This window comes from Ochotona curzoniae, unplaced genomic scaffold, assembly GCF_017591425.1.
Source record: "Ochotona curzoniae isolate NIBS_2020 unplaced genomic scaffold, NIBS_Ocur_1.0 scaffold_4683, whole genome shotgun sequence".
Lineage (NCBI taxonomy): Eukaryota > Metazoa > Chordata > Mammalia > Lagomorpha > Ochotonidae > Ochotona > Ochotona curzoniae.
In genome coordinates, this window is record NW_024467121.1 from 13,413,660 (window position 1) to 13,432,982 (window position 19,323).

The 19,323-nt window shown below is 42.6% G+C and overlaps 1 pseudogene; it reads left to right on the top strand.

The window, feature by feature from the left end:
* Nucleotides 1-7,437: 7,437 nt before the first annotated feature.
* On the top strand, nucleotides 7,438-7,761 carry LOC121148033 (annotated as a pseudogene).
* Nucleotides 7,762-19,323: the final 11,562 nt, after the last annotated feature.

The window sequence follows — 19,323 nt, forward strand, 5'->3', positions numbered from 1 at the left end:
CAAATCCCAGCTCCCTGCTAATGTAGCCGGGAAAGCAGCAGAAGATGGCCCAAGTATCACTGCAACCATTTGGGGAGTGAACTCATGGATAGCATATCTCTGTCTCTCCTTCTCTCTGATTTTCAAATAAAATGAATGAATGAATGAATATATAAATATATATTTTTTAAAAATATGTTTTGGCCATTGTAATTGGAATATAAGTGGAGATATTATTTAGATGTTGAAGAAATATCTCATTTGAGGAACTGCTATAAAGGAAAGCAGAAAATATACAAGTAAGGCAGGAGCATCAATGAGGAGTTGTGAGCAACTAGCAGAGTTTTGAAAAATGGATTTCCTTGGGGACCGATGCCGCAGCACAATGGGTTATGCTGCAGATTGGAGTGCTGACTTGAGTCCTGTTCTTATTCGGCTTCCTGATAATGCACCTGGGAAAGCAACAGAAGACAGGAGATGAAAATGGAACTCCTAGCTCCTAGCTTTGACCTAGCAGAGTCCTTGCTGCACTGGACCTGAAGATCAGCTGGGAAGGAGGCAGCTCACCATGCTTAGTGGCAGTAGCAGGGAGGAAGAGCAGGTCAAAGGAGACCGAGAGTAAGCCAGTGGAGTAAAGATCTCTCTATCACTTTCTGCCTTTCAAATAAATAAATAAAATGTGATAAATTTTCTTTCCAGAGTATCTTAGGTACACAGTAAACTTGAGTGAAAGATAGATTTCTTACATCCCGCCTGCCCCCACATATGCATAGCTCCACCATTACTGACATCCTGCCACTTGGTACAATCCATGAGCCTACATGGACATAACATCATCAACAAAGAGCTACAGTTTACATCAGTAACAGACATTTACATTGATGTCAGACATTCTATGGGCTTGAATAAATGCACAAATGACCTGTATCCACCACTACGGAATCATGCAGTTTCACTACCCTAAAATTCTCCCGTGCTCTGCTTTTTCACCCCTTTTCCTTTCAACCCCCTAAGAAAAAAAGATGACATCTTGAAATGTTTTCCAAGCTTTTGAAAAATAAAGTTTACAGAAAAAATGAGGTAGAGGGAGAGACTTAGAGAGAAGTCCTTCACCCACTGGCTCACTTTCCAAATGGTTGCAATGGCCTGGACTGGGCCAAGTCAAAGCCAGGAGTCAAGAACCTCTTCTACTTCTCCCACATGGGCCATCTTCCACTGCTCTCCCAGGTGCATGAAGATGGAGCTGAATCAGATGTAGAGCAGCTGAGACTGCAACCAACACTCATATGGGATGAGGCAGGCAGTGGCTTTACCCACTACACTAAAATGCTGGTTTCTGATGTTTATTAATTTTTGTTTGCTTGCTTGCTTATTTTCTATGAAGGGAATTATTACGGCATCGTGACATACTGATGAGAATTCTGGAGAAAATCAAGGAAAAATTTCAAGATCAAAATATTTGAGGAAGGGCCCGGCGCTGTGGCGCAAGTGGTTAAGGTCCTCGCCTTGCACGCCCGGGATCCCATATGGGCGCCGGTTCTAATCCCGCAGCCCCGCTTCCCATCCAGCTCCCTGTCTGTGGCCCGGGAAAGCAGCAGAGGACGGCCCAAAGACTTGGGACCCTGCACCCGCGTGGGAGACCCGGAAGAGGCTCCTGGCTTCAGATCGGCATAGCATCGGCCGTTGCGCTCACTTGGGGAATGAATCATCGGACGGAAGATCTTCCTCTCTGTCTCTCCTCTCTGTATATCTGCCTTTCCAATAAAGAAAATAAAAAATAAAACTTTAAAAAAATATATTTGAGGAAGACTCCAGAGGCTGAGATCATCCTTCTCCTGTGGCAGGTGGAAAGGCATTGCTCCCTCCTACTCATACCATAGAAATAGGCTGAACAGAAGTGTTGGTGGGAGGTGAGATGATTCTTTTCTGATTTCTTAATTTCCTCAGTAAGGTGAAAGTCAAGGTGGGATCTCATCCAGAAAGTTCATTGAGCAACTGCTAAGTGGCCAGTCACCATTTTGGGGTTCAAGGAAATAGCAAAGAACAAGATCATGCCCTCATTTTTATGAAATTTAGTTCTAAGGAGGTAGAGATGTGGTTACTAATTTTTCTGCAGTCACTACCAGTTCCAAAGCTTATGTGACTTACAACTGAAAAAAGCTTATTTCTCACTCCTACTTTGTGTGAACTGAGGATCTAGAGCTCTATACTGAGCATGAGACTGTGCAACTTAGACTAAAATTTCAACAACTCGGGCTTCTTAATTCTCAGTTTCCAAATAAGAAAAGACAGTCTTTGTCTAGCATATGTCAGCCTTGTGACCCAAGGAATTGAGCTTGAGAATTCAAGGAAACAAACAGCACTCATATCACTGCTTGATTTAGCAAATCCCATTCCATTCCACTAAGTGAAACAAGTCACGTGGCTCAGCAGGTCACCAATAGGTGGACAAATAAACTCATCCGACAGGAAGTATTGGAACTGAGCGTTGCCAGTTAAGTCACCACCTGCAGCATTCCATGTGGATGCCAGTTTGAGTCCTGGCTGCTCCACTTCTGATCCAGCTCCCTATTATTGTGCATGGGAAAGCAGTGGATGATGTCCTATGTGCTGTTCCCACATGGGAGACAGGAGAAGTTCCTGGCTTCAACCTGGCACAGCTCCAGTCATTGTGGCCATTTGGGGAGCAGAAGTTCTCTCTCTCTCTCTCTCTCTCTCTCTCTCTCATACATACACACACTTTGAAATTAAATAAAATATTTTTTAAAAGAAGAAATATAAAATGAAAGTAATCATCATGTGTGGAAGGAAAAGTGTGAAATATACAGATACCTGAGAACTGGCTGACCAGGGACTTGGAAGGGAAAATATTGAATAATTGGAGACAAAGTGCTTTGAAGTAAGGTGCGTGGGTAGGCAAATGGAAATGGATAAAATGTATGAAGATTTAAACAACCAAGCAGACAAAATGACTCAGCTACCTTTGCCATTAGGCTACCTGAAAATGGCTAAGTGGACTCACCAGCACAGACTCCACTTTCAGAATTCTCTGAATATTCCATCAGCCTGCTGTAGAGAGCAGTGCTGAAGACAGCAAAAAGCTGCTTCCCAAGTTAAGGGCCCACATGTCTAAGGGACCACAGGTTATTCAGAAGACAACGAAAGAATGCATCCTTTTATTTGGAGTTTGTTTTTTACAATTGCCTAGTACAAGGCCCATGCCACAACCACTTCCCAGATCTTGCAAATCCTCAAGGCGCAGTAGGACCCTTGCGATCTAACACCGTCAGGCATTTGCGTTCTCTCCCTCCTCCTCCTCTTATCGTTCTTACAGAGAGAAGACACAGTGGCTAATTTACTTTATAATAACCACTTTTCATATTTGTTTAAAACTACAGCACTCTCCCAAAACCACAGAGACATTTTATGCTCCCTTCTTTCCATCCTTGGCTTTATCCCACTCTGAATCCTTGGCACCACCATTCTCTGCTCTTATCCAAAAAATCCATTTCATATTCTCCCCTCTTGATTTGACCGTTCTTGATTCTTGTTCCCCAAGTGTTTCTCACATCACCATTGACCTCATCCTGGTCAGCGTTGAAGACCAGCTCCATGGGCAGACATCGAGTATAATAGCACAGGGTCCTGTGATCTAAAGGGGCTCTGCAAGTGAGCTCTAATGTTCTGTGGAGATACTGTTAATTTCTTAGTGAAGTCTTGGGGGACCATGGAACAGTACCCAGGGACCTGGTTCCTAAACTCATACATGGCCCTGCTTTCTGCTACAGACTACTGGACCAGTGTCGGTGGCCTGGCCACTCTGCCTCCAGTGGAGGCTTGGACCCTTTGAAGAAATGGGAAAGAGCTGCACACATGTGTTCTGTTTGGCAATTCACAGGAAGTGTCTGTATTAAGCCAGCAAATATCCTCCTCTTTATCTCTCTCTTTTTTTCTGAAACTGCCTTCTTTAAAAAAATGAATAAATCCTTTAAAAAGTAGGCAGGGGGTTGTGGTGCAGTGCAGTGGCTTAAACTTCCACCAGCAATGCTGGCATCCCATATGGGCACTGAATCAAGACTGCCCAGCTGCCCAGCTGCTTCAGTTCTAATCCAGCTCCTGGACAACTTGCCTGGGAAAGCAACAGAAGGGAGCCTAAGTGCTTGGATCTCTGTCACTCATGTGAGACACATGAATGAAACTCCGGATTTCAAATTGGCCTAACCCTGGGAGAGACAGCCATTTGATAAGTGAATCAGCAGATAAAAGTTCTCCTTCTTTCGCTCTATCCTCTTCCTGGTAACCACCTTTCAAATAAAATAAATAGGTATCTTTTTTTAAAGGACATTGAAAATGACCTCATTGCAATTTGAAGAACTCCTAGTAATAGCTAAAAGACTTGATAATTAATCAACAAGGGGATACACTACATGTCCACATTCAGTGTTATCTTTGTGTAGAGTAGTAAGCAACAAGGCTACAAATCACTTTTCCCATAATGACCCTATGATATAAAACTTACTCTCTCTTAATACACAGTAAATATCTCCCTTGCCCATGGCTGAGGTTTCCTTGTTTGCCATTGCAGTTCACTTAAGAAGTCATGTTAACTGAGGTCTTCCCAGCATGGATAGCATCCTGACTTAGGCCCCTGCAGGCTTCAAACCCACATGTGTAAAAGGAAGAATAAGAATTGAAGAAATGAAAAAACTGGAGTTTGTGGCACTATCAGCAACTCTTGATAATATATTTGACAAATTTTTTAGAGTTATTTTATAATCTCTCCTTTCAGTAAATTATCTTGAGCAAAAAAAAAAAAAAAAAAAAAACTTAGACTAACTGGATAAGCAAAATAAGAACACAGAATCAAAACTATAAAATATCATATTTATACATACATTACAAACCCCACACATTTCCCTGCTAGACACACATGTGCGAGAGCATGTGATTTTGGTGTTTTTTTTTGTATATATATATTTTTTATTTTAACAATCGTTACATGGTTAATTTGAGCAAAGGATCAAGGGCTACAGGAAAGTGGGTAAGACTATTATTTCCAAATTGTTTCCTTCATATATCTGAGGTAGAGGGGGATATTGAGGGAGAAGCCCCACCTGGTTTCCCACCCACCCCAAGTCCCGCATGTGGGGCATACTCCGAGATACTCGTTGAAGTGGTTTCAATAGGTCACCAGTTTTGAAATTACTGCCAATCTTGCCTCTCCAAACACGATGAGGTTGTTGAAAAACCAATTAATTGACATTGTCCATCATAGCGTCTCTATTTGCCCGGTATTTTGTTGCCAACCTATAGCTGAGGTGGTTGAATAACTTGTTCCATCTTCCGTCCCTTCATGGTTAGGGTTCTGAGTCTGGCATTTCAATTGGGGAGATCACCAAAGAAACTTCGTCTGAGGTGTTCCCAAGCCAGATACTTGTATGCACCAGCAAGCACAGGGCCCAGCACAGTCCACCACCAGGTCAGCTGGTAGTTTCAATTGCTGGGTTGGTTCCGTTTTCAGCCCCGCCTTCTACTGGAACCAATGGGTGTTGCAGTCCAGCCTGGTTCTGCACAGCACATACTCGGTCTTCACCTAAACCAGTGGGAGCTGCATCCTGATGAGAGCGGCCCACAATAACCCCCACCAGGCCAACCCCCTACCCTGGTTTGCCAATATGTGTGGCCAGGGTCGCGCTCCACCCCAATCCCATCCGCCGCCCAATGAGAGCGGCGGGTGGGCCTGCCTAGCCCGGCTCCAGAGACCTCCCCCCTCGGTCGGTGTACTCACCCCGAAGGAAGCAGCCTTGGAACCCGGGCAGGCCCAAGCCCAGGTCACCATATACCCATGATGGCAGGCATATGGGATCTGGGCATGAGACGCCCTGTCCCGGGACCCACCCGCTGCCGAGAGGCGATGGGAAGTGTAACCTCAGAGCATGTGATTTTGACATGGGGCCTAGAGTAGCCCAGGAATTAGGGGAAAACGAGCTGGAAGTTACTCCCACAGTTTGTGTCTCTAGTCCTACACCTTAACCCTACCCCTTAAATGACAATCCAGTGCTCCCACTTTCCGTGATGCACCTGTGTCCCTCTCTCTGGGAAGGAGGCAGTGCCATAATGGACTTAGGTGAGCTCACATCCACACAGAGATGCTGTGAAGCTCCCAGCAAACCTCACCCCACCAAGTCCAACCCAAACTGCACTCCAGTAGTATATTCAATTAGGGTACCAGTTCTAGCCCATAAGGGAACCACTGGAATTGGTGACGTTCCTTTTGTAGTCTTCTCTCACATTGTCTTCCTGAATAGTTCTCTTCAGAGCTGCTCACATCTGAGCGTATACTAATGTCCTGAATTTACCCAAGTCCTGCTCTCATTGTTGCACATTTTGTAAGCCTCTGCTTTGAATTCTTGATTCATGTGGAGACAGGCATTCAGAATAAAAATGAAGCGCGTTCCTACCACACTTGTATGATGACACTTGTTTCTGTTTTGTATTTCATGTTCCCCTGTGCTTTTCTACATATTTCTTCCCTACTCCAGCCTGCCAATGGGTAATAAAACTTGAAACTTTTGCTAAGCACATGTAACAGTCACACAGTTTTAAGGGTAACTTCCTTAAAAACCCTGAGAAAGTTGAGGTGCGTGAAACAAGAATAGAAACTGATGAAACCCATATTAATAAAAAACAAAGTCAAATCAGAAGTCACTTTCTACAGTCTCAGGATATGGAATTAACTTGCAGTTACTGCTCAATATATATTTGTTGGAATAAATTGATCTTCCTTAGCTCTTTGGCGTGTGAGAAGCAGAGAGATAAAAAAAATAAGACTCATCATCCATTCTGCTCTGCTATTTTTCTAGAGGAGGGGACAAATTTGAAGATCTTTTCAATGATGCTAATGACCAGGCCAGTGTTGCTTTGGACATATGGTACTTGTCCCACCTTCGGAACAAGCCTAAAACTTCCCAGACAAACTTGTATGCCAATTACTTAGTTCAGTGGGTTTCAAGCATTGTTTAAAACAAGAAAACTTTCTTCCTCTTTACTATTTTGATCATTTCACTTGGTGAAAAACGCAGAACCAGCTGCCTGAAGATAAGTCAGTACCAAAGATTACAAGACAGCACTGAGAAGCCACACCCAATTCTAAAAAGCAGGCCTGATGAGAAAGAAGTAGGGAGGCTGGTGGCATGAGAAGACATGCATATGCTTGAACATGTATCGCTCCAAGAACAGAAGCAGTCAGGAAATATTCGGGTAGCAATAAAATCCATATTCATAATATAAATGGTAATATAAATTGTGAAGCATAGATACAATTGCAGATGGAGAAAAATCTTTCAGAAATTTTATTGTTTATTTTTATTTTAAGATTTATTTGTTTTTAGAGAGGGACGTCCAGCTTCCCAGGGTTGACCTTTTGGGCATGGAGGACGACCAGCACAAACCTCAAAAATGGGTGATGTTGAGAAAGGCAAGAAGATTTTGTGCAGAAGTGTGCCCAGTGTCACACCATGGAAAAAGGAGGCAAGCACAAGACCGGTCTCTTTGGGTGAAAGACTGGGCAAGCCGCCGACTTCTCTTACACAGATGCCAACAAGAACAAAGGCATCACCTGGGGGGAGGACACTCTGATGCAGTACCTGGAGAATCCCAACAAGTACATCCCGGACACCAAGATGATCTTTGCTGGCATTAAGAAGAATGAGAGGGCAGACTTGATAGCTTATCTCAAAAAAAGCCACTAAAGAGTAATGCTTGGCCACTGCCTTATTTATTACAAAACAGAAATGTCTCATGACTTTTTTACTGTCCGCTGTGATTTAATTCTCCTATACCAGAATTCAGATCATGAATGGCTGACAGAATATTTTTGTTCGGCAGTCCTGATTTTAAATAAGATTGCCTTGTGTGGTTAAATAAAAAAGCGATTGGGTTTGCTGAACAATAAAAAAAAAAAAAAGATTTATTTGTTTTCACTTCAAAGTCATAATGACACAGAGAGATGGACAGATGCAAAGGGCTCCTTCCGTCTGCTGATTTGCTTCCCAAATATCTGCAACCACTAGGCCTGGGACAAGCTAAAGTCAGGAGTCACAAAACCCATCCTGAGCCCCCAAATGTATGGTAAGGTCCTTAGATCTTTGGTCATCATCTGCTCTCTCCCCAGCTGTGGCAAAAGAAAGCTGGATCTGAGACAGAGCAACTGGGGCTCAAACTTGCATTCCTATAAGATGTCTTGGAATCATTCGGTGGCAGCTTAACCAACTGTGCCACAATGCCAGCCCCGGATTATTCAATTTTTACAATGAGATAAATGGTGCAATCCTCCACCTCTCAAGTTTGAGCTTCAAACTTCAAAATTTATCCTAATCACCTAACAGGTGAATTAAAACCACCCATGCCCAGGTCCAATGCCGAGTCACAAGTTCCTTGCATGTGGCATGTGGCACACCTTAGACTTTCATGTTTGCTACATTTTCTTCAAGTTCTCAAAGGATGCTCAGGCAGCTGGTCCAGGGACTTCACTTTGGGAATATCTTGTGCTATACAATTCCAGAAGAGAAAAAAATGAGTTAAGATAGGAGTAGCAAAAATATTTCCTCTTTTTTTTCAGAGGCTTTTTTGTTATAATTTTAGTCTTGTATAATACCATACCTGTCACAGTGTTATCTGTTGTAAAGCTCAAGATAGTGAATGGGCTCAAAACTGTTCATTTGCGCACCTATATATGTTCAGTTGAGAGAAGAAGAGCTGAGATAAAATGTTATTTATTTATTTATTTATTTGAAAGGCATAGTTATAGAGAGGGACACATGCCCAGAGAGAGATGTCTTCCGTCTGCTGTTTCACTTCCCAAATGGTATGATGGCTGGAGCTTGGCTAAAACCAGGAGCCAGGAGTTTTTTCTAGGTCTCCTAAGTGGGTGCAGGGACCCAAAGACTCAAACCATCCTCTGCTGCTTTCCCAAGCTATTAGCAGGGAACTGAATTAAAAATGGAGCACTCAGGACTTGAACTAGCACCCATTTGTTGCTGCAACTTAACCTACTATGCCATGGTGCTGCCTGCCGCCTTCTTCTCCCCAATTCCACCCTGGATTTCCCTTTCATTTAAAGAATTTTCCAGATGTGTCAACTGTCCAGATATGGATAGCTCCTGGAAAATGTGTCTGACTGCTAAACTATGAAGTAGCAGTTATCACCTTCTCTCCCTTTTCATTGGCTTTTTCTCAAGAGGAAACCATGATCACCAGGCTAGTGAGATAGCAAGAGTCCAGTGAATGTTGGTCCCCAATTCTCTCTTCAATCAGGAGACTATGCGGAGAGTAGCCTGCAGGCTCTGTGCCCTGAAAGGATATAGTCAGGCCACTGCCTCCATAGAACATCAGAGCGAGATCTTATCTGCCAACCAACTCTCTCCATGTAGATTTCAGGCCGAGGTTGGGTTCAAACCTCAGATTCATCATGTATTCCAACCTGGCTGTATCAACACTAACATTAATATTTCAGTCACTATGCTGTTTCTCCTTTATTTCTCAACAGCTTCAAAGCTCAGACAGGAAAGAGAGAGGACTGTTTAGTGCCTTGAAGGCTCCATATTGTGGGTGTAATAGGAAAGATTTAAGCATTATGTAAGGTGATGTGCCTACAGTTCCTTTCAGCCTAAGGTTATAACATTGTGTAGGGGTTATTCCGTTTCATCCCCTTCTCTCCTTAAAAAACAAAAAAAGCATAGAATTACTCAGGTCCATCATCTCTGAGTTTTTACAGGGAGAGGACCCAGAGAGGGGTTGGAGGAAGTTGTTTCAGATCTGCTTTCTTTTCTGAGATGACATTCAGGTCTAGATAAGCAACATTTCTGACTTTAGAGCAAGGAAAACTATCATAGAAAAGGCTATGGGTAGACACATTTAAATTTTTTTAATAGGTGTACTTATTTTTTCTCAAAGAAATGTTTGATTTAAAAAAGGAAGGAAAAAAGATTATCTGTGTCGGGGACAGCAGTAATAAAAAAAAAAAGAATTCTCTAGCACTTTTTGTACTGTTTCTCTGAAGGTCACGATCGCAGATGTTTTGATAAAGACATCTTCTGTAGTGAGTGTGGTCTTTTTGCATGGCATAAAGTTGGCACTTTTGGCCACGGATCCCTGAAATGCAGTGGCAGGGAGGAAGTATGGAAGCAGAGGCAGTTTTCGTTTCCCACTTGTGTGGGAGACCTGGCTTCAGAGTGGTCTAATCATGGCTATTGTAGGCATTAGAAAATTAAATGAACCAGCAGACTGAAGATACCTCTGTCTCTCTTTCTTCCCATCTTTGAAATAAAATGGAAATCAACAAATGAGACCTCCCCCCCCCAAAAAAAAATATATTGTCATCTGAGGTCAGACAAAGTCGTTAGAAACTTGATGGAGACCAATGTCGCTGTGTCCTTCATCTCAGGGATCTGCAAAGTATAGCCTGGGGTCAGATCTGATCTATTTCCTACTTTCATAGCTTTTGGGCTAGCAGTTCTTATATTTTTTAATGGCTGAGAAAAATCCGAAGAATGACATATTTTAATAAGTGAAAATTATATGCGACTCAAGTTTCAGTGTCCATAAGCTGTATTCAAACTCAGAAGTGTTCACTCCTGCAGATTGTCTATAATTGCTTTTGTGCTACTATGGCAAAGTTGAATCAAAGTTGTAACAAAGACTATATGACTCAGAAAGCCTAACATCTTTACCAATTTCTCCTTTAGATCCTTAAACATGGCACTAATTTTTGTTGTCCTCAATAAGTGAGATAGGATACCATGTTTGATGCTCTATCTTGGTTTTTTTAGGAGGGAGCCCCAGAATCTTCTTTGTAATCTTTCCCAACTATGGTACCACCACACCAAAGGCCAAGGATTCCTGCTGGGGAATGCGTGCATTCTCAAGAACACTGATTTTGATGGAACCTTCAGAAACTGCAAAAATGAACCAATAGCTAAGTTCATGTCAGCTATAGCTAAGTTCATATCACCTAAACGCTGGCAAGGACTCTGTTTTACTATCTGCCTGCTTATGCCTCCACTGTATCAAAGAGGCCATGGTGACAAATTTGGTCTAAAGATATCCATGATTAAAATAATTCTTAATTTTCTTGGTTATCATCTCTTTCACTGATGCAGTTGCCCAAACAATAAGCCACAGGCTTCTTGGTCAAATGACTGAGGGGAATTTTTATTAGGTAAGCGTCTATTTGTGTTTAGATACCTGCCTCCTGGGTAGAAAGAGGCTCTTCTTTTGTAAATGGATTCTGGGGCTGACAACAACTTTAGATGGGAATCATGATTTTAATTGGCATGACTTCCCTGAGCCATCTGGTCAACATCCTTCATCTGAAAAATGGGACAGTCAGACAAGGACCTTTTTTCTCTGCCCACAGAAATCTGTTGATAAAATGGAGATGATAGTTTTGAAATGGGTGCCAGGTGGCAGCTCTGACTCACCGAGAGACAGGGGAATTCAGTGACCACAGTGAATAGCAGTATCACTGAGTGAGTGTCATGGCTTGACCTGTAAAGATAAATATTTTATCCTCCAGTGCCCAAATCCTTGGCTTGGTCATGCTGTTTCCCCACCCTAGTAACAAGCCTAATGGCCTGGCCCAGCGCAATAGGCTAGTGGCTAAAGTCCCTGCCTGGCATGCACCGGAACCCCATATGGGTACTAGTTCATATCCTGGCTGCTCTGCTTTCCTTCCAGCTCCCTGCTTGTGATGTGAGAAAGCAACAGAGGACAGCCTGAGATCTTGGGACCCTATTCCCACATGAGAGACCCAGAAGAAGCTCCTGGTTTCGGATTGGTTCAGCTCCAGCTGTTGTGGCCACTTAGGGAACGAACCGGCGGATGGAAGTGCTTTCTCTCTGTCTCTGCTTCTCTCTGCAAATCTTTCAACAAAAATAACTAAATAAAACACACACACACACACACACTTTATTTAAAAAAAAAAAAAAGTCTAATGGCCCCAGGAGATAGATGGGAGAAGATTCTGTATAGCCCCTATTGTCTTTCTGGATAAAAAGCCTTTGTATCATCTTAAAACAAGGGGCAATGGCAGCTGCTCAGTTTTCAGCTATGCCCAACTATGTGTTAAATAGAAAAGAGCCCTTCTGCAAGCTACTGGGGAATTCCTCAGACTCTCAACTTTCAGTGGCCTGCCTCACACCTGTAGTCTTTGATCTTGTTGTTATAGAGTGTTGGTGGAACTTAGCAATAGCCATCTGTTTTTAGTCTGTTTTCGGTTGCTATAACAGAATTCCTAAGACATGGTAACTCACAAAGAAGACAAGCTTATTATGGCTCTGCAAGCTGGGAAGTCCAAGATTGTAGTGCCAACATCTCCTTGGCTTCTGATGAGGGATTCAATGTGGAGAAGTGGGCGTGTGTTGTGAGAAAGTGCACCAAGTTTGTAAAGCATCCACAGTCACAGTAACCAAGTCAGCCACTCAGATACAAAGAACGGAGCCCCCAACCTACTTACCTCTTAAAGATCTCACCAAATTTCAACACCGTTACACAGGGAACTAACATGAATATTAATGGTGACAAACGGCATCTAAACCATAGCACCCTCCAACCCTTTTGCCCTTATGAATTAGGATTTTCCCTGTACATCTCCAATACCTAATACACTAGCTAGTGAATCCCTTTCCACTCATTCCTTTACTGATTCACCTAAAATGGCTTCTACCATTAACTGTCATGGCCATTCAAGTTTGCCATCCAGAACTTCCTGTGTCTTCAGCTGCGTCTATTTTCTGAGGTGCTTCTTTTCCAGAGCTCTACTCTCATTGGCCGAGTCCTATAGCCTCACTCTCACCTCCTTTTCCTGCCGCATCTTCACTTAAATCTCTGTTTTGAACATTATTTTATAGAGTGTTGCTTCATTACATTGAAGAAAACATAGGGGTCAGGGTTGTGGCAGAGTGCGTTAAGCCCCTTCTTGCAATACCCACATCCTGTATCTACATGCCAGTTCAAGCTCCAGCTGCTCCACTCCTGATTCTGCTCCCTGCCACTGAGCCTGGGAAAGCAGTGGACGGCAGCCTAAGTGTTTGGACTCCTGCCACCCACGTGAAAGGCCCAGATGAAGCTCCAGGCTCCATAGCCCTTTGTGGCCATTTGAGGAGTGAAACAGCAGATGGGAGATCTCTCTCTCTCTCTGTGTACCTCTCTGTCCCAGTGCCTTTCAAATAAATAGAATACAAAACAAATAGAAAATCATAATAGTAGACCTGATTCTAATTTTGCCTGTTCATTGCCATTTATTTCTTCCCCCTTCTATTTTGGCCTCTGCATGCAGCACAATTTTGTGTTGATTTATTTGTTGGGAGTGGCATTTGTTATTTTTGTAGATAATCAAAGAGTCAAGTTCTCCCTAAAAACATTGGTTACAGAGGGCATGGGTAGAGACTGTAGAAGAAATTCTTAGAGGCATCTCATGCATGAGTCTGTTCTTAGAACCTTTATTTCAATCCAACCACTGCTATAAGAGGACTCACGCTGTAGTTTCTCTCCATACAGGTCTGCTGCCTACAGAAGTGTGTTCCTCGGTCACCCCCTTCTCCTGCAGGGGCACACCACAGGTCCACGGCTCAAACACAGGGATGCTGTGTTCTTGTGTCTGAGGAGTTCAGCTGCACGAAGCATTGTCCTGTTCTGCTTTTCTTGTCCCTCACGCAGTAACTCTTCCAGCTCAAAATCAGAGATAAATGGTGGCTAGAGGTAGAGTCTGCACTTCTACTTCTTATCTGTAGCTTCAGTTGACATCTGAGAAGGTAGAAATGTCACACCTAAGGGGCTTGTTATATTCTGGTTATGATGCTCAATGACAAATCAGGATGACAAATCTCTGTAACACTATAGAGGTACTTCTGCAATAACTGTAATATGGAGCTAGCATGAGTTTCTAAGAAACTTGACTCAGAAAATCCAATATGGCATCCAATGAAACCTAAAGAATTGTTGCAAATGTCACAGTGAGCCTGGTCCTTACGAATATTTCATCAAGTTGGAGTAAGTGTTCTAAGAGGACTCACTCTGGAACTATGGAGCTCTGAGCTCAGAAACTTACACCTTTGGACAAATAGCTTCTCTAAGCTGTTCCTCCATCATACATGAGGTAGATCACAGCTACCACACACAACCCTGGGGAAGAATCAATTACATAAATTTGTAAGTCATACCCCAGCACCTGCAGAGTGCCTGGCATATTTGCCAGTCGACTAACGGGAGAGTTCCAGTGGCACTGGGGAGACCAAACTGCCCAGTCCAGCACAAGAACTCATCCAAAAGCAGCTGCTTCCTAGTTGTGTGACTTCAACAAAATCCCTACCTTCTCTGAGCCTCAGCTTCCTGTTCTGAAGAACAAGCATGATAACACCTGATTCACGGAGTAACTGGGGAAGGGATGAGATTGTGCACGTTAAGCTTCCTTGCATATGCTTGGGTGGTCATTCTCTCCTACCGTTCCAGGACTGTTTAACCTCTATGCTGAGATATTGTCACTGTTTTTGTTTTTTGCTCTTTTTTTGCAACATTTTCGCGCCATGGTAAAAGAGAGCAGCTATTAATTCTTTGTAACCCTCAGATCATAGTGATGCCACATAAGCCAATGATCTGGTTTGGCTGATCTGCTCATACAGTTGAGGGCCACATTCAGGTTGTGACTCAAAGTGGAATTCCTGATCAAACCACTGCAGCAAGGCTTACGTCAGCCCTTTCTCTAGAGTTGCACTAGAAGACACAATGGAGGGACCTGGCTTGGTAGCCCAGCGGCTAAAGTCCTCATCTTGCATGCACTGGGAACCCATATGGATTCCAGTTCTAATCCCAGTGGCACCATTTCACATCCAGCTCCCTGCTTGTGGCCTGGGAGGGCAGTCGAGGACGGCCCAAAGCCTTGGGACCCTGCACCCATGTGGGAGACCCGGAAGAGGTTCTGGGCTTCTGGCTTCGGATTGGTGGAGCTCCAGCCACTGCAGCCACTTGGGGAAGTGAATCAGTGGATGGGAGATCTTCCTCTCTGTATATCTGATTTTCTAATAAAAATAAAGCAAATCTTAAAAAAAGAAGAAGAAGAAGACACAATGGAAGGAAAACAGCTCACAATAGAGGCAGAGTCAAGCTCTTGGTTTCAGTGCCTAAAAAGAGGGAATCTCCCAGTTGGAAAGAGATGGCCATATGTCAATTTGGTGTTTAAAAAATATCCACACAAGAACCTGGCACCATGGCTTCAAATGGCTAGATATTACTTTGCAAGTGCCAGAAACTCTAAGGGTACTGATTCATATCCAGGCTGCTCCACTTCCTATCCAGCTCCCTGCTTGTGGCATAGGAAAGCAAAAGAGGATGGTCCAATGTCTTGCGACCCTACATCCACATGGGAGACCCAGAAGAAGCTCCTGACTCCTAACTTCGGAGCAGATCAGCTCTGGCCATTGCTCTATTTGCGGAATGAACCAACAGATGAAAGACCTTTCTGTCTCTTCCCTGTAAATCTGATTTGCCTTTCCAGGAAAAAAAAAAAAAAAAGAAAAATATTTAAACCATTTTTTAAAAGTATCCAAATAAAAGGCATAAAACATACATAAAATTTAAGTATTTATATACTTACTCTGTGTCCGTTTAAAATGAAATATATTTATAAAACAAAAAGAAAAAACACAAAAAGTAAATTCCTTAGTAAAAAATTTAATTTTCAACTAAGTTAAGAAATTTTAAATCTTAATGAAAAACTTGCAGCACAAACAGAACACAGACTAGCTAATGGAAAACTGACAAAATTCAGAAAATTTTCTACATGCAAGGTGTCCATCAACAGGAAACTGGAGTGGGTGGAGCTGGGACCTAAACCCAGGTGCTTCCATATAGGATGCAACATCTTCAGAGCTACATGCAAAGTCCGGATTTCTGAGTTTTGACTAGTTCCATCCTCCACCTCCCGCACTCCTCCCTCCAGGCTGTTGAGCCCTGCAGGAGAAAATGCCGACTGGCCTGTCTGTCCAGGGGTTGCACTGCATCCTTGCTCTCCAGCCCCGCTTAGTTCTTAGTGTCTCTTGTCTTGTCCCTCTGCCTGCCTTTCTTGGACCTGCTGCCTGAGATGGGCAGGGGTCTGGTTACGTTCCTCCACTAAGTGGAGCCTCAAATTCTTGATTTGTAAGACACAGGTAACATTTGCTACTCTTAAAAGCAAGAGTGAGGGGCCCGGCGGTGTGGCCAAGTGGCTAAAGTCCTCACCTTGAACGTGCTGGGACCTCATATGGGCGCCGGTTCTAATCCCAGCAGCTCCACTTCCCATCCAGCTCCCTGCTTGTGGCCTGGGAAAGCAGTCCAGAACGGCCCAAAGCTTTGGGACTCTGAACCCGTGTGGGAGACCTGGAGGAAGTTCCTGGCTCCTGGCTCCGGATCGGCATAGCACCAGCCGTTGCACTCACCTGGGGAGTGAATCATCAGATGGAAGATCTTCCTCTCTGTCTCTCCTCCTCTCTGTATATCTGACTTTGTAATGAACTAAATAAATAAATCTTAAAAAAAAAAAAAAAACAAGAGTGGGGCTTCTATGTTTTAGCAGATGAAGGAAGCCAGATTTCCCCCTGAGAATGACACCAGAAAATTCCAAACAATGGGTGTGATTGAACATTATTGTCAACGTTACAAAAATCATTCAGTAGACCGAAAAAAAAAATGGGGCATGAATACACAGAAGCCCGCCCAAAAATAGACGAGAAGAGCAAATAGGCTTCACAGCTCAGACTGCCGATGGATCAGGGAGAGTGGGTGGATGGCAGCTTCACCTTGGAGGGCGACTCTAAGGCCCCGGGGCACAGTCAGACCTTCGCACACCCACCTGGGCTTTGATCCGGGGGTGGGACAGAACCCAGTCTAGACACCTTCTATCTTTGCTCTTCAATCATTTTTTGTTTACGCAGCACTAAGTTCTGCTTCTTCCTTTATAAATTATTTCCTTCTGCTCTTTAAATTTTTATTTTGTTCTGTATCTGGCTTCCTTCACAAGCGCCTCGTTCATTTAACTAATTTTTATTTTTAAATTAATACAAAAAGTAAATGCACGAGCTTTTCTCTTAATGCCATTTTACCTACCTTGTGTGATTCCTGATGCCATTTTCATTCTTTTGTAAGTATTGTGCTATTTGATTTAGTTTTCCTTTTTTTTTTTTTAATTCAAACATTGGTTAGGCATTTACAATTTCCCAAGGAGTGGGAATTTTTGATTTGCTCTTTTATCACTAATCTCCAGTTTTGAATTGTGATCAAATCATGTTACTCAGTGGCTCTACTTACTGAATGTGGAGCCTTTTCTCTGTGGCTAACAGTATGGCCAATCGTTATGAATGTCCCGTAAGTCCTTGGAAACTTACAGTCTGCATTTCAAGGCACAGAATTTGAGCTATTAGATTTCTCTCATTAATTATATTTGGAGGTCTTCTCGATCCGCATTTATTCCTTGTGTGAGGACTGGACTGATTTTCTCTGTATTCATTTACTCTTGTTTATTCATTTACTCGTGTGATGTGACGTGTTTCATAGATTTCCCTTTTCTGTTTTCCTGGTGGATCGTGTTTTTTTTATAAAAAAAAAAAAAAACTCCTTTAAAATTTAATCTAAATATTTTGCCCCCAAGGCAGCCTTAAGTTCTTGGGGAGCCCTGATTGCTTTATGTTAGCATATTTCTGATATATCGTTTCTAGTCTTGCGCATCTGAACATTCAGAAACACTTCATTGGAGCACTTTCCTGTCTACAGCTTAGAGCTACACGGTGGTTTGTGCTCCAATCTGATTGTTGCTTTTTATTATTATTTTTTAAGTTTATATTTATTTTTATTGGAAAGGCAGATATATAGAGAGGAGGAAAGACAGAGAGGAAGATCTTCTGTCCGATGGTTCACTCCCCATACGGCCACAATGGCTGGAGCTGAGCCAATCTGAAACCAGGAGTTCTTCTAGGTCCCCGATGTGGGTGCAGGGTCCCAAGGCCTTGGGCTGTCCTGGACTGCTTCTCTGGCCCACAAACAGGGAGCTGGATGGGAAGCGGGGCCACCGGGATTAGAACCGGCGCCCATATGGGATCCTGGCACGTTTAAGGCAAAGACTTTAACCGCTATTCTATTGTGCCAGGCCCGATTGTTGCTTTTTACATAGTGAACTTAGGTAACTTACATTTATTCATGTGAGCTATTTGGTCTTAGTTTTATCATATTGTTGTGTAATTTTTTTTTTTTAGATATTTCATGTTTCATTTTGTTGTTGTGTCTGTATTCTCCTGCTTACTGGAAAAGTGTTCATTTTTGTTCTGAGTTACCACATTAATATATCACTACATGAAGTCCCGAACCCTCTATTTATTTTGTTTGTTCTTTTAAAGATGTGCATTAAGATAAAGAGAACATATTTTACGCAGTTCATAGGTAAATTCTATAGAAATAACCCTGATGATTTCCTTCCCTCCTTCTACCCTTCTTTCCTCCCTTCCTTCCTTTTTTCTTTAATTGTTGCAAATATATAATTTTGGTCCACTATATAATCATAGGATTAATGGACCAGTATCATAACATTACACAAGAAAAAGTATAGAGACCAGGGTTCCCCAAGAGCATAAACAAGAGCTAAACCAATCACATCACAAGATGGCTGGCTCATCCTAGACACGTTTTTCTGTATCCTATATTAACTACTACATATTAGCAAAGACGCGCCTTTTTGGAACTTGTTATTTCACCAAGGGTAGTGCATTTCCGGTAGCATACATTTTGTTTCAAAAGACAAGCTTTCATTCTGTTAGTGGCTGAGTAGTATGCCATCGCGTATGCATATGGTGCTTTCTTTATCCAGTTATCAGCTGATGCGCGTCTGTGCTGAGTCCATGTCTTAGATAATGTGCCTTGCGCTGCAATAAAAATGGAGATGCAAGTAACTCCTTCATATAGTAATTTCACTTCCTTTGAGTAAATTTTCAGGAGCCATATGGTAGGCCTATTTTCAAATTTCTGAAAAAAAAAAAACCTCGATATTGTCTTCCATAACGTTTGTACTACTTTACATTTCCATCAATAGAGTATCCTTGCTGGCATTTATTATTTTCTGATTTTTGCATGGCAGTCATTCTAACTGTAGTAAAGTGAAACCTCACTGTAGTTTTTCTTCGCTTTTCCTAACGGCTAGTAATCCTGCACATTGTTTTTTTCATGTGTCGTTGGCCATTTCTATCTCATCCTTTCAAAAATGCCTGTTTATGCCCTTTGCACATTTCTTAACTGCATTGTTTGTTGTGTTGCTATTCAGTTTCTTGA